The 11,097-nt window shown below is 46.3% G+C and overlaps 1 long non-coding RNA gene across 1 annotated transcript; it reads left to right on the forward strand.

Annotated features, from left to right (window-relative positions):
* Positions 1-3,240: 3,240 nt before the first annotated feature.
* LOC116482228 (uncharacterized) lies at positions 3,241-10,369 on the forward strand. Its single transcript, XR_004251802.2, has 4 exons — positions 3,241-3,657; positions 4,651-4,779; positions 5,456-5,684; positions 8,144-10,369. It is a non-coding gene; the product is annotated as an uncharacterized LOC116482228 (long non-coding RNA).
* The last annotated feature ends 728 nt before the right edge of the window (positions 10,370-11,097 follow it).

Genomic DNA, 11,097 nt, shown 5'->3' on the forward strand with positions numbered 1-11,097 from the left:
AACATATTCAATGTTTGTTCAGTTTAATATTTAAGAGACAACCTACTTTGAAAGACATCTAAAATGATGACCAATATTTAAACATATGCATTAATATTTTTCAATCATATCCTTTATATTTTGTAATTTTGATAAGGTTAAGCTTTATATCCATCTTGAAAAGATAAATTTTCTATTTGTCTTTAAAATATGACCCACAATATGCCTGTTTTTACATAGTGAATGATGCTCTAAAATCACAATATAAATTCAGGCAGTGTTCCTTACATGGAATGTTTAAGTACTTCTAACACTGCTCTTTTTCACCGGTTATGAAAACAGAACAATTATCTAAGCATCTAATTATTCAGTTCCTTTGTTTCTCCTCCATTCTATCAGTTTTATAGTAATTTTAGGGCCTGTGAGGATGAAGTTGTCTGTGACAGCTACCACAAAGTTTACTATAGGCAGACAAATTTCCAACAAGTTTATCACCACTACCATCCCCACCATAAAACTGTCTCAATCAAGGGCAACACAATTCAAGGTTAGCCAAGACAACCTCTTCACCTGTCACTGCTTAAGAAAAGGATTTTTTGGTCTTAATTGGAAATAACTTTCTGTATCTATTTCTCTCCATAAATCCACTGAGACCAATGTGCGGCTCTATCTCAAGCACCAGCAAGTAAAACTGCCTGCCGGTATGTTGTTTTTGTATCTTTCCAAATGTAGGGCACAGCTATCTTTTGATATAATTTTTTGAAAACTGATGCACAAACTTTTTCTTGAAAGTTCAGTCGGGCGTGGTAGCTCACGCCTGTAATCCCAGCACTTTGGGAGGCCAAGGCAGGCAGATTATGAGTTCAGGAGTTCAAGACCAGCCTGGCCAACATGGTGAAACCCATCTCTACTAAAATTACAAAAACTAGCCAGGTGCGGTGGCAGGTGCCTGTAATTCCAGCTACTCAGGAGGCTGAGGCAGGAGAATCACTTGAACCTGGGTGGCAGAGGTTCCAGTGAGCCGAGATCTCGCCACTGCACTCCAGCCTGAGTGATAGAGTGAGACTCCTTCTCAAAATTAAAAAAAGAAAAAAAGAATTTCAGATATACAGCAGTTGTAATTTTTCTGAAGGCTGGTTATGGGACACATTACTTTCATACTTTGCTGTTCAATAAATGTGGGGTGGAGAATAAATTGACAGAATTACCATATAAAATAAAATTCTAAGTCCTCTGACAACAAAAGAAACTTAAAACACACACACACACACACACACACACACAGAGTTTTCCCTGCTAATCATTTTACAACTAAACAACCAAGTAGCTAACCCAGAGCCCACAAAAGCAGAGTAAAAATTCTAACACTTGGTAAAATAAAAATGCACATATATCCCTGTCATCTAAAAAAATGCTTATGTATTCAAAGACAGGCAGCAATTACAGCTACTGAGAACACCACTGTAAGCAAACTGAGGCAGAGAAAACAAAGGTGCTGATGAGGATTTGAACCACCTAAGCTGCAGAAACCCACTGGATGGTTTCCTAGGTTCCCAGTTGGCATTATCTTCCAGAACGATCTTCTAGAAGAGATCACATAACACTATTACAAAGGATCTGGAGAAAGGGACCCTGGCTTCATCACTCTGGCTCTCCAGTCATGTTTTACATTTTCACTTCTTACACCCTCTTTCATACGAAGTCAGTTTATAGACTTCCATCAAGCCCTTAGAGAACTTTTTGTACTATCCATGACAAGTTCTTGATGTTATCTCTGCATTTTTGACAAATTCTTAGCAGTTAACTTACAAGGCAGTTAAGATTTTTGTTCAAGCACAATATAGCTAGAATAGGGTCATACATTCAATAAAACAAATATTTACCAAGCATTTACTGAGTGGAAGATAAAAAGCACAAAGCATAATTATAAAATATTCTCCCCTGCCACCATAAAAAAAAATTTTAAAAAGCCTTACAGAATACAGCATAACATGACCAAAGCAAAAATAGTAAGGACTAAAGAGGGGAGGAAGGGGAAATATCAGCATGAACTGAATATGACCCAGAAGAGCCTTGATGGTCAGACACGTAAAGACAAATTGGGTAGGGTTAGGGGGTGGCTGTCAGGGGCACATTCTACAGGGGAAAAATAGCTGATACAGACGCCTGAAAGGAAAAGCGGGCAGAGCACCTGGACAGGACTCTTACCTGCCGCATCCACGGTACAATGCGCCTTTCCAGAACACAGCAGCAGCCTGGGGGAGAGGGATCGCTCAAACAGCACCAGAGGCTGCAGTCCAACTTTTCCTCCGTCAAGGAGTCCGTTTTCATTGTTAGTTTCTCCTTAAACACAGACTTAAAAACGATTGGCTGAACATGCGGGAACAAGGAAAACCTGACTGAAAAATGAGGCGTTCAAGCTTAAGGGCCTTGGGTCCGGACGCGGTAGCTCAGGCCTGTAATCCCAGAACTTTGGGAGGCAGAGATGGGTCATTCGAGGTCGGAGTTCGAGACCAGCCTGGACAAATGGTGAAACCCAGCCTCTACTAAACACCACAAAAGTTAGCCAGGCGTGGTGTCAACAGGCACCTGTAATCCCAGCTACTCGGGAGGCTGAGGCAGGAGAATCGCTTGAACCCATGGACTGTCAAGAGACGGAGGCTGCAGTAAGCCGAGATCGCCCCACTGCACTCCAGCCTGGACGACAGAGTGAGACTCCATCTCAACAAGAGCCTGCAACATGCCTGGCTAATTTTTGTATTTTTAGTAGAGACAGGGTTTTACCACGTTGGCCGGGCTGGTCTAGAACTCCTGACCTCAGGTGATCCACCCACCTCAGCCTCCCAAAGTGCTGGGATTACAGGAATGAGCACTGCGCCCGGCCAAAAACCCGAAAATCTTAAAGGCCTTTCCCCTTCCCCGCCTGGGCTCAAACAACAGCCGGAGCCGCCCTGCCACGCCCCGTCGCGGTCCCGGGGAGCAGGCTGGCTGACTGAGGGCGACCATGGGCCCCGAAAGGGCTGCGGGCGGCGCGGGTTCCCACCTCGGGGCGCGGCGACGGGGGCGAGAGGTGCCAGCAGCCCCCAAGCCAGCCCGGTTCAAGGAGCCAGAGAGACGCGCCCTCCCCCTCCTCCCACCCAAGCCTCCCCCAGTCCCGGCGATACGGGCCAGGCCAGTCGCGGGAGAAAGGCGCGCGCTCGCCTGGCCCGGGGAACCGGGGCGTCTCCCGGGCAGGCTCCCCTTTGTCCCGGGACGCCGGGCTCTTCCTCTCCGCCCTCGCCCTGCCGTGTGAAGCCGCCGCTGGGCGCTTCACCTTGATGTTGCGGTGGAGCCTGAGCTGCGGCGGCGGCTCCTGGTTCTTGTGGAAGATAGAGGCCAGCAACTTCAGCTTGGCCTTGAACCCTCACACGGACATTTTACTCTCACCTCTGGCGGGAGGGGCGCGGAAGGTGAGCCGGTTGGGAGCCGCTGTCACGGCCGCGACCACCCGCGGGACCCCTCGGCGGCGCTCTCGCGGCCCCGCCTCTCCCCGCTGCCTCCACTCTAATCGGAGTAGGGCTGGAAAAGCAAGGGGCTTCCGGCTGCCCCCTCCTCGCCTTGACCCAGCACTGCTGGACCCATCTGGTCCGTTCCTCACACTCGCGGACTGAAGGCTCCAGGCTGCACAACCACCAACTGGTGTGTGTGTGTTTAGGGGCGGGGGGAGGTACAAAACCACCAACTCGTGTGTGTGTGTGTGTGTGTGTGTGTGTGTGTTTCTGTTTGTGTGTGTGTGTCTCCCAAGGGAACAGCACTGCTGAGTTCAGGCTGAGTATTAGCTCATGGACTGTCAGCAAAATACAGTCACAAGAAGGCTATGTGCTGTTTTGTCTTTTGCAGTGACATCCTGTTGCTCATGCTTTATGTTTTTCAGAGTTCATTAGTCTGTTTGTTCTCAGTTAATATCCAGCTCAATAGATTGTGTAAGTAGAATACCCCCAAACTGAAAGTCACCTACATAAAATATAGTGAAAAATATGTCACCCACTTAAACTACAGTTGAAAATATGTACTCATTAGTTTTGTGTAGCCAACACTGGATAATGGGTAAGGGCACAGGATCCTGGGGCTAGACTGCCTGGGCTCAAGTTCCGATTTAGCCACTTGCTGGCTGTGAAATACTTGACAGCTTTAAGCCTCAGTTTCTTTTTTTTTTTTAACTTAATCCCAAATGTGATAGTAAGTCTCAGTTTCTTGATCTGAAAAACAGAAATTATTCAATGAGAGTCCATGTGAAAACTTTAAAGTTTTAAAGCCACTGTCTGGCTCAGGAAAGTCCTCAGCTTTAGCTGTTAAAGTTTTAAAAGCCACTTTAAAATTTTAAAGCCACTGCCTGGCTCAGGAAAGCCCTCAGCTTTAGCCATTATTAGCTATGATTATTATCGCGCTGGCTACACATGCATTAATGAGGCAGGAAAATGCTCAAGGATAACAACCAAGTATCCAGATTATCTCATCAGACCGAGACAGATGCATATGTTTGCATGCTCATGTTTTAGCTCAGAGCCATTTGTCTAAAAGGCTCTTGAACTCAGAGGCCCAGGCAGTATCAACTTTACTTTGCAGTGGAGCCATCACGTTTGTTAATCAATGAAAATGACATAATCCTCTTTTTTTTTTTTTTATTTTTAGCACCAACCATGTGCCTAAAGCTAACTGTGCCAAGAAGAGCATGCTTCAAGGGGCTGGAGTGAGCAATTCAACTTTGGAGGAATAAGAAATGATAGTGTGGAGACAAGAAACATAAAACCCCAAGGTAAGGTAGGAATCACTGAAGGTCAGGCAAAGGAACTGGCATCCAGTAATGAGTCAGGCTTTGCCTGCCTCTGGCCCATAGGATGGCTCTTTGGAGAGGAAAAAATTAAGCCAGGCCTGAGGTCACAGATCCTAAGGGACTGCTGGCAGCTCTAGGCTGTCTATGGAAGAGGGGCAGAGGGTGGCACCTGGTTGAAAGAGGGAGCTGGGGGGCATGGCTTGAGTCTGCGTTTACAGATAGAGTCCCCTGGTTCCTGCAACTGGGGAAGAAGATCATGCCTGGATCAGGGGACCTCAAATCAGAACTCTTCCCACCCACATCCCTTCTTTTCAGGGCATCTTTCACTGCAAACAACAGATAAACTAGTTAGAAAGCTCAGCAGATTCTCGCGATGGTGCCTAGCAGGCAGGGCCTAGCTGCCCTTTGACAGTGACTGAGGGTGATGCCACTGGCCCGTAAGCACACATTGGAAAATGTTTACATCCATGTACATGCCATGCCCCACAGAGACAGCTGTGCAGGGTTCTTTAGGTTTGGGGTGCTGTGCTGGCACTTGCCTTATAAATATATAGGATTAAAATGGGATGCCCTGGAGCTTAGCTAACCTTTACACCCCACTCTAAAAGGAAAGGGCTGCTAGTTTTGTCTGCTTATGAAAGATGGATCTGTCATTGTTTTTAGAACCTTTGGAGAAAGATTTCTTGGGAGGAAGCTATCCTGAACCCTCACAGACCTTTCTCATTTACTGGCACACCAGCTTTAGAGTCCTAGGTCTTCATTCTGGCTCAGCCACCCTCCAGCTGTGTGACCTTTGAGAAGTTGCTTGACTACACTGAGTCTCATTGTCACTATGAGTGGAGGTGCTACATTGCTACTGTGTGGAGCACCTACCCCCAGGCACTCTTATAGGGTGATGGTGAAGATTAAATGAAATAATAAGGCTGAAGGGGGAGGATCACCTGAAGCCAGGAGTTTGAGACTAGCCTGGGCAACAAAGCCAGACCTCATTTCTATGAAAATGTTTTTTGTTTTGTTTCGTTTTGCTTTTTGAGATGGAGTCTCGCTCTGTTGCCCAGGCTGGAGTGCAGTGGCGTGATCTCGGCTCACTGCAAGCTCTGCCTCCCGGGTTCACGTCATTCTCCTGCCTCGGCCTCTGAAGTAGTTGGGACTACAGGTGCCTGCTACCACACACCCAGCTAATTTTTTGCATTTTTAGTAGAAACAGGGTTTCACCATGTTAGCCAGGATGCTCTCGATATCCTAACCTTGTGATCCACCTGCCTCGGCCTCCCAAAGTGCTGGGATTACAGGCATGAGCCACCTGCCCAGCCCGAAAATGTTTTTTAAAAAATTAGCTGGACTTGATGGTTTATGCCTGTATTCCCAGCTACTCGGGAGGCTGAGGTGAGACCACTTGAGCCCAGGAGTTTGAGGCTGCAGTGAGCCATGATCGCACCACTGCACTCCAGCCCAGGCAACAGAGAGAGACCCTCTCAAATAAATGAATAAGTAAGTAAATAAATAAATGAAATAATGCATGCAATTAGTACACTAGTACATGATCAGGCACATGATAAATGCTCAATAAATGTTAGCCCCAATAAGCTTTGTAATGTTTTGGGAAAGGGTGTCCTTTGGACTCAGCCCAGTGACAGAAGCATTTGAAAAGACTGATTTGTATGGTGGCTATTTCCTCCAGGTACAAACCTGTACCTCCAGGGACCCAGGGCACTGGCTCAGTGGGACACCTTGTTCTATTTACTCTTGTTTTGGGCAGCACCGATTGCCCTAGGGCTAAGCAGGACTGCCACCCCAGACTCCATTGCCAAGAGTATCCCCCTCCCCAAGCTAGCCATGGGAAAGCCACTTGCATCATAAGACTACAGGAAATCAAAGGGAATAAAAAGCACAATTTAGTCACTCACTCTCCAGTTGATGGGAAATAGCTTTTTGCTATTTTGATGTTAGGAACATTCCTTGTCCACATCCCCTGTTTTATATTATTTTATATAGGAAAGAATTTCTCTTGGATGTAGAGTAGAATTGCTGAGCTGGGAGGAGTGTGAATATTCAGCCTTATGAGATGGAGCCAAACTGTTTTCCAAAGTAGTTATTCCAGTGTATACTCCCAGCAGCAGTTCTTAAGAGATCTCAGGATTTCTATCTTCTGGTGATGTCACAACATTCAAAAAGAATGAATGCCAGTGATAAACAACAATAAGGATGAATCTTAGCAATATAATATTAAGTGAAAAAAACAAGTTCCAGAAGGATGCACACAGCATCCTCTATATAGCTTGGAAAAGAAAGTTTGGGCATGGTGGCTCATGCCTGTAATCCCAGCACTTTGGGAGGCCAAGGCAGGAGGATTGCTTGAGGCCAGGAATTCAAGACCAGCCTAGGCAACATAGCAAAACTCTCTCTACAAAAACTAGAAAAATTAACTGGGTGTGGTGGTGCAGGCATGTAGTCCCAGCTACTCATGAGGCTGAGGTGGGAGGATCTCTTGAGTCTAGGTGATCCAGGTTACAGTGAGCCATGACTGCACCACTGCACTCAGAGACAGTAAGTAACTTGTCTAAGGTGGCCTCATTAGAAGTTAGCTGCGGCCGGGCGCAGTGGCTCACGCCTGTAATCCCAGCACTTTGGGAGGCTGAGGCGGGCAGATCACGAGGTCAGGAGATCGAGACCATCCTGGCTAACACAGTGAAACCCCGTCTCTACTGAAAATACAAAACAAAATTAGCCAGGCATGGTGGCAGGTGCCTGTAGTCCCAGCTACTCAGGAGGCTGAGGCAGGAGAATGGCGTGAACCCAGGAGGTGGAGCTTGCAGTGAGCCGAGATCGGGCCGCTGCACTCCAGCCTGGGCGACACAGTGAGACTCCATCTAAAAAAAAAAGAAGTTAGCTGTGCTGGCTGGGTGTGGTGGCTCATGCCTATAATCCCAAAACTCTGGGAGGCCAAGGCAGGAGGATCACCTGAGATCAGGAATGTGAGACCAGCCTGGCCAACATGGTGAAACCCTGTCTTTACTAAAAATACAAACATTAGCCAGGCGTGGTGGTGGATACCTGTAATCCCAGCTACTCGGGAGGCTAAGGCAGGAGAATAGCTTGAACCCAGGAGGCAGACATTGCAGTGAGCTGAGATTGCACCACTGCACTCCAGCCTGGATGACAGAGCAAGACTCCGTCTCAAAAAAAAAAAAAAAAAAGAAAATGATACAGTGGTTTGTGTGATGAATTTTCTGCCAAATAAAACCAAAACCTTTTTGGAGTTGAGTGACTGGATCAGTCAAAGGAACATTGACTGTGTAATGGAGAAATGTTTTCGGTGTTCACTGACAGCTTGCCATTGTTTGATTCTAGCTGCAGCATATCGTGAGTGATGAGATCTGTGTGTAGATGACTGACTTTTACCTGGCAGAAAATAATAATGGGGCCAGCAGAGGCCAGCCGAACACACAGAACTCAAGAAGCCTCCTGGAGTCAACGTATCCACAGAAAGCCGAGCAGCTAATGTCAGATGAGAAATGCTTTACGGTGAGAGTTGCTCATGTAGTCAAAGACCTTGCTGGTGATGATGTAAGTTGTTAGGATTCTCTGAATCGGAAGTTATAGCCAGGATACTTTGACCCCGTGATTCTACTCCTGGAACTTTTTAGAGTTCCTAATGAGTTCACCAGAGAAATGCAAAGTGGAAGAAACTATCTTCCTGGACAATCTGTTTTGTTTCTTTCTTGCCTGAAAAAAAAAAACTAGTTATGTATGATTTTTACAATTCTGTATTCTTCTTTTTCTCTGAACGTTTTTCATAGTATGCTTTGTATATATTATTGTTAAAAAAAAGTTGGTACATGAAACCCATGGCCATGGTCATTATAGAAGAAAACGTAGGCCTGGCACACGTGGCTAACACTTATAATCCCAGCACTCTGGGAGGCCGAGGTGGGTAGATCACTTGAGACCAGCTTGGGCAATGCGGCAAAACCCCATCTTTGCAAAAAATACAAGAATATAAAAATTAGCCGGGTGTAGTGGCATGCGCCTGTAGTCCCAGCTACTCAGGAGACAGAGGTGGGAGAATTGCTTAAGCCTGGGAGGTCAAGGTTGCAGTGAGCCCTGATCACATCACTGCATTCCAGCCTGGGTGACAGAGTAAGACCCTATCTCAAAAGAAAAAAAAAAAAAATGCAGATAACCAAAAAAAGTCACCTTAGAATTCTTTCCTGAAATTACCATTGATGACATTTCTAGACTTTCCTGTGCTTTCGTATATATTTTGAAAGAGTTTATACTGGACAAATGGTCTTTCACTTTATTTATTTATTTATTTAGAGTCAGGGTCAGGCTCTGTTGCACAGGCTGGAGTGCAGTGGCATGATCTTGGCTCACTGCAACCTCTGCCTCCTGGGTTCAAGCAATCATCGTGCCTCAGCCACCATGGTAGTTGGAATTACAGGCACGTGCCACCACACTGGCTAATTTTTGTATTTTTGGTAGAGATGTGTGTCAGATCCCAGGGTCCAGGTCCAGCCCATGGTGAAGTCTGAGGGGAGCGGGTGGGTGAGCAGAAAGAACACTTGGGGGGCCATAGGCAGGTGAAAGATAGTTTTATTCAGCGGCAGCTCTCATTAACAACTTTCTAACACTAGCTCTCTTATTAGCAGCCTACCCTTAAACTGTTGGCTTGTCTCAGTGGCTTGAGCCAGCTGCCCCCACACACAGCTGCGCAGCCGAGTCTTTCTTGCCTTCAGGGTCAGCAGCTTAACTCTTTCTCTCCCTGGGCATGAGCAAGCCCAGCTGTGTCCTGGCTCCCTCCCATCTGTCTGCAAGATGGACAGCTTTGGCTGTCTTTCTCTGGGTGCCAGTGTGCTCGTCACATCGAGCCATGTTAAGCCAAACTGAGCCAAGCCCCGAAGAGCCATGTCTCTTATGCACAGCGTCAACAGGGCAGTTCTACCTTTTACAGACAATAGTGGCATAAAGCCAGGTATGAACTTACACAAACAGGTTATATTACAAGTGGAGCTATGTGCTTGCACGCCAAACTCGTGAGTCACACAGGCCTGGATATCCACCTTGGCCTATTCCTTCACCAAAGCACATCCAGGTACCTTACAATGTGGTTTTGCTATGTTGGCCAGGCTGGTCTCAAACTCCTGGACTCAAGTGATCTGCCTGCTTCAGCCTCCAAGTGCTGGGATTACAGGTGTGAGCCACTGCATCTGACTGGAAATGGTGTATTTTTGCTCAATTAGCAACACTTCTGGGTCTTTAATGTCTTTTCTATGGCTATTTGATATTCACCTTATAGAGAATTAATGCATGAATTGTTGGACATTTAGGTTGTTTCCAAGTTTTCACCACTATAACTGTATTTGTGTGTATATATTATATTCTTGCCAGGCTGTAAGCTTTACTAGCAGAGAGGAATTTTTAAAGCTTTAAAAGAACACTGAGCTAGATCTAGCTTCTGGCTCTGTGTGTTTATTGACTAGTGGTGTGCCTTGAGAAACCAGAACTCTCTGAATTTCAGTTTTGTCTCTGTGTAAATGAAGAAGGTTGAAATAAAAAAAATCTCAAGTTTCCTTCCAGGCTCTGATATTCTCCATGTGATTCTGATAGTTACCTCATCTGCAGAAAGCCCTTAGGGTAATGGCACTGAGAATCTCAGGGTTCTGAAAGGGGAGATCCACATGCCATCACCATTGATAGTTGTTTTGTGCAAAACATGTTTTGCTTGCCTCTATTGGTGTGTTGCTTTTAAGTATGGATTTTTTTTTTTTAATCATCAGGCAGCCCCTGCAACATTTTTGGCAAAAAAATCATTCTCCCAGAGCAGATTGTGCTTGTGACCTTGGGCCATGATGAGGCCACAGCCTGGTGTCAATGTGGGGCAGCAATGATGACACACCTCATCCTGCTGTAAGGCCTTGTTGGAGGCTCTTTGCCTAGTCTCCAGGCAAGGGGCAGCTGCCCTTCTCTTAGCAAGGAAAGAGGGCTACTTCTTTTAGCCCAGAGCATTCTGTGGAAACTGGAGGCAGAAAGTTCTCAGATGTATCCACTTAAGTTTCCCCATACCAGCTATCAGGATCCTATTCCTCTCCTCTCCTCTCCTCCCCTCATTTCCCCTCCCTTCCCCTCCCCTCCCCTTTCTTTTCTTTTCTCTTTCTCTTTTTCTCTCTTCCTGTCTCTCTTTCTTTCTTTTTGAGATGGGATCTCATTCTGTCTTCCAGGCTGGAGTGCAGTGATGTGATCTCAGTTCCCTGCAATCTCTGCCTTCCGGGCTCAGGCAATCCTCCCACCTCAGTCTCCTTGGT

This window comes from Hylobates moloch, unplaced genomic scaffold (assembly GCF_009828535.3).
Source record: "Hylobates moloch isolate HMO894 unplaced genomic scaffold, HMol_V3 SCAFFOLD_14, whole genome shotgun sequence".
NCBI classification, from domain to species: Eukaryota; Metazoa; Chordata; class Mammalia; order Primates; family Hylobatidae; genus Hylobates; species Hylobates moloch.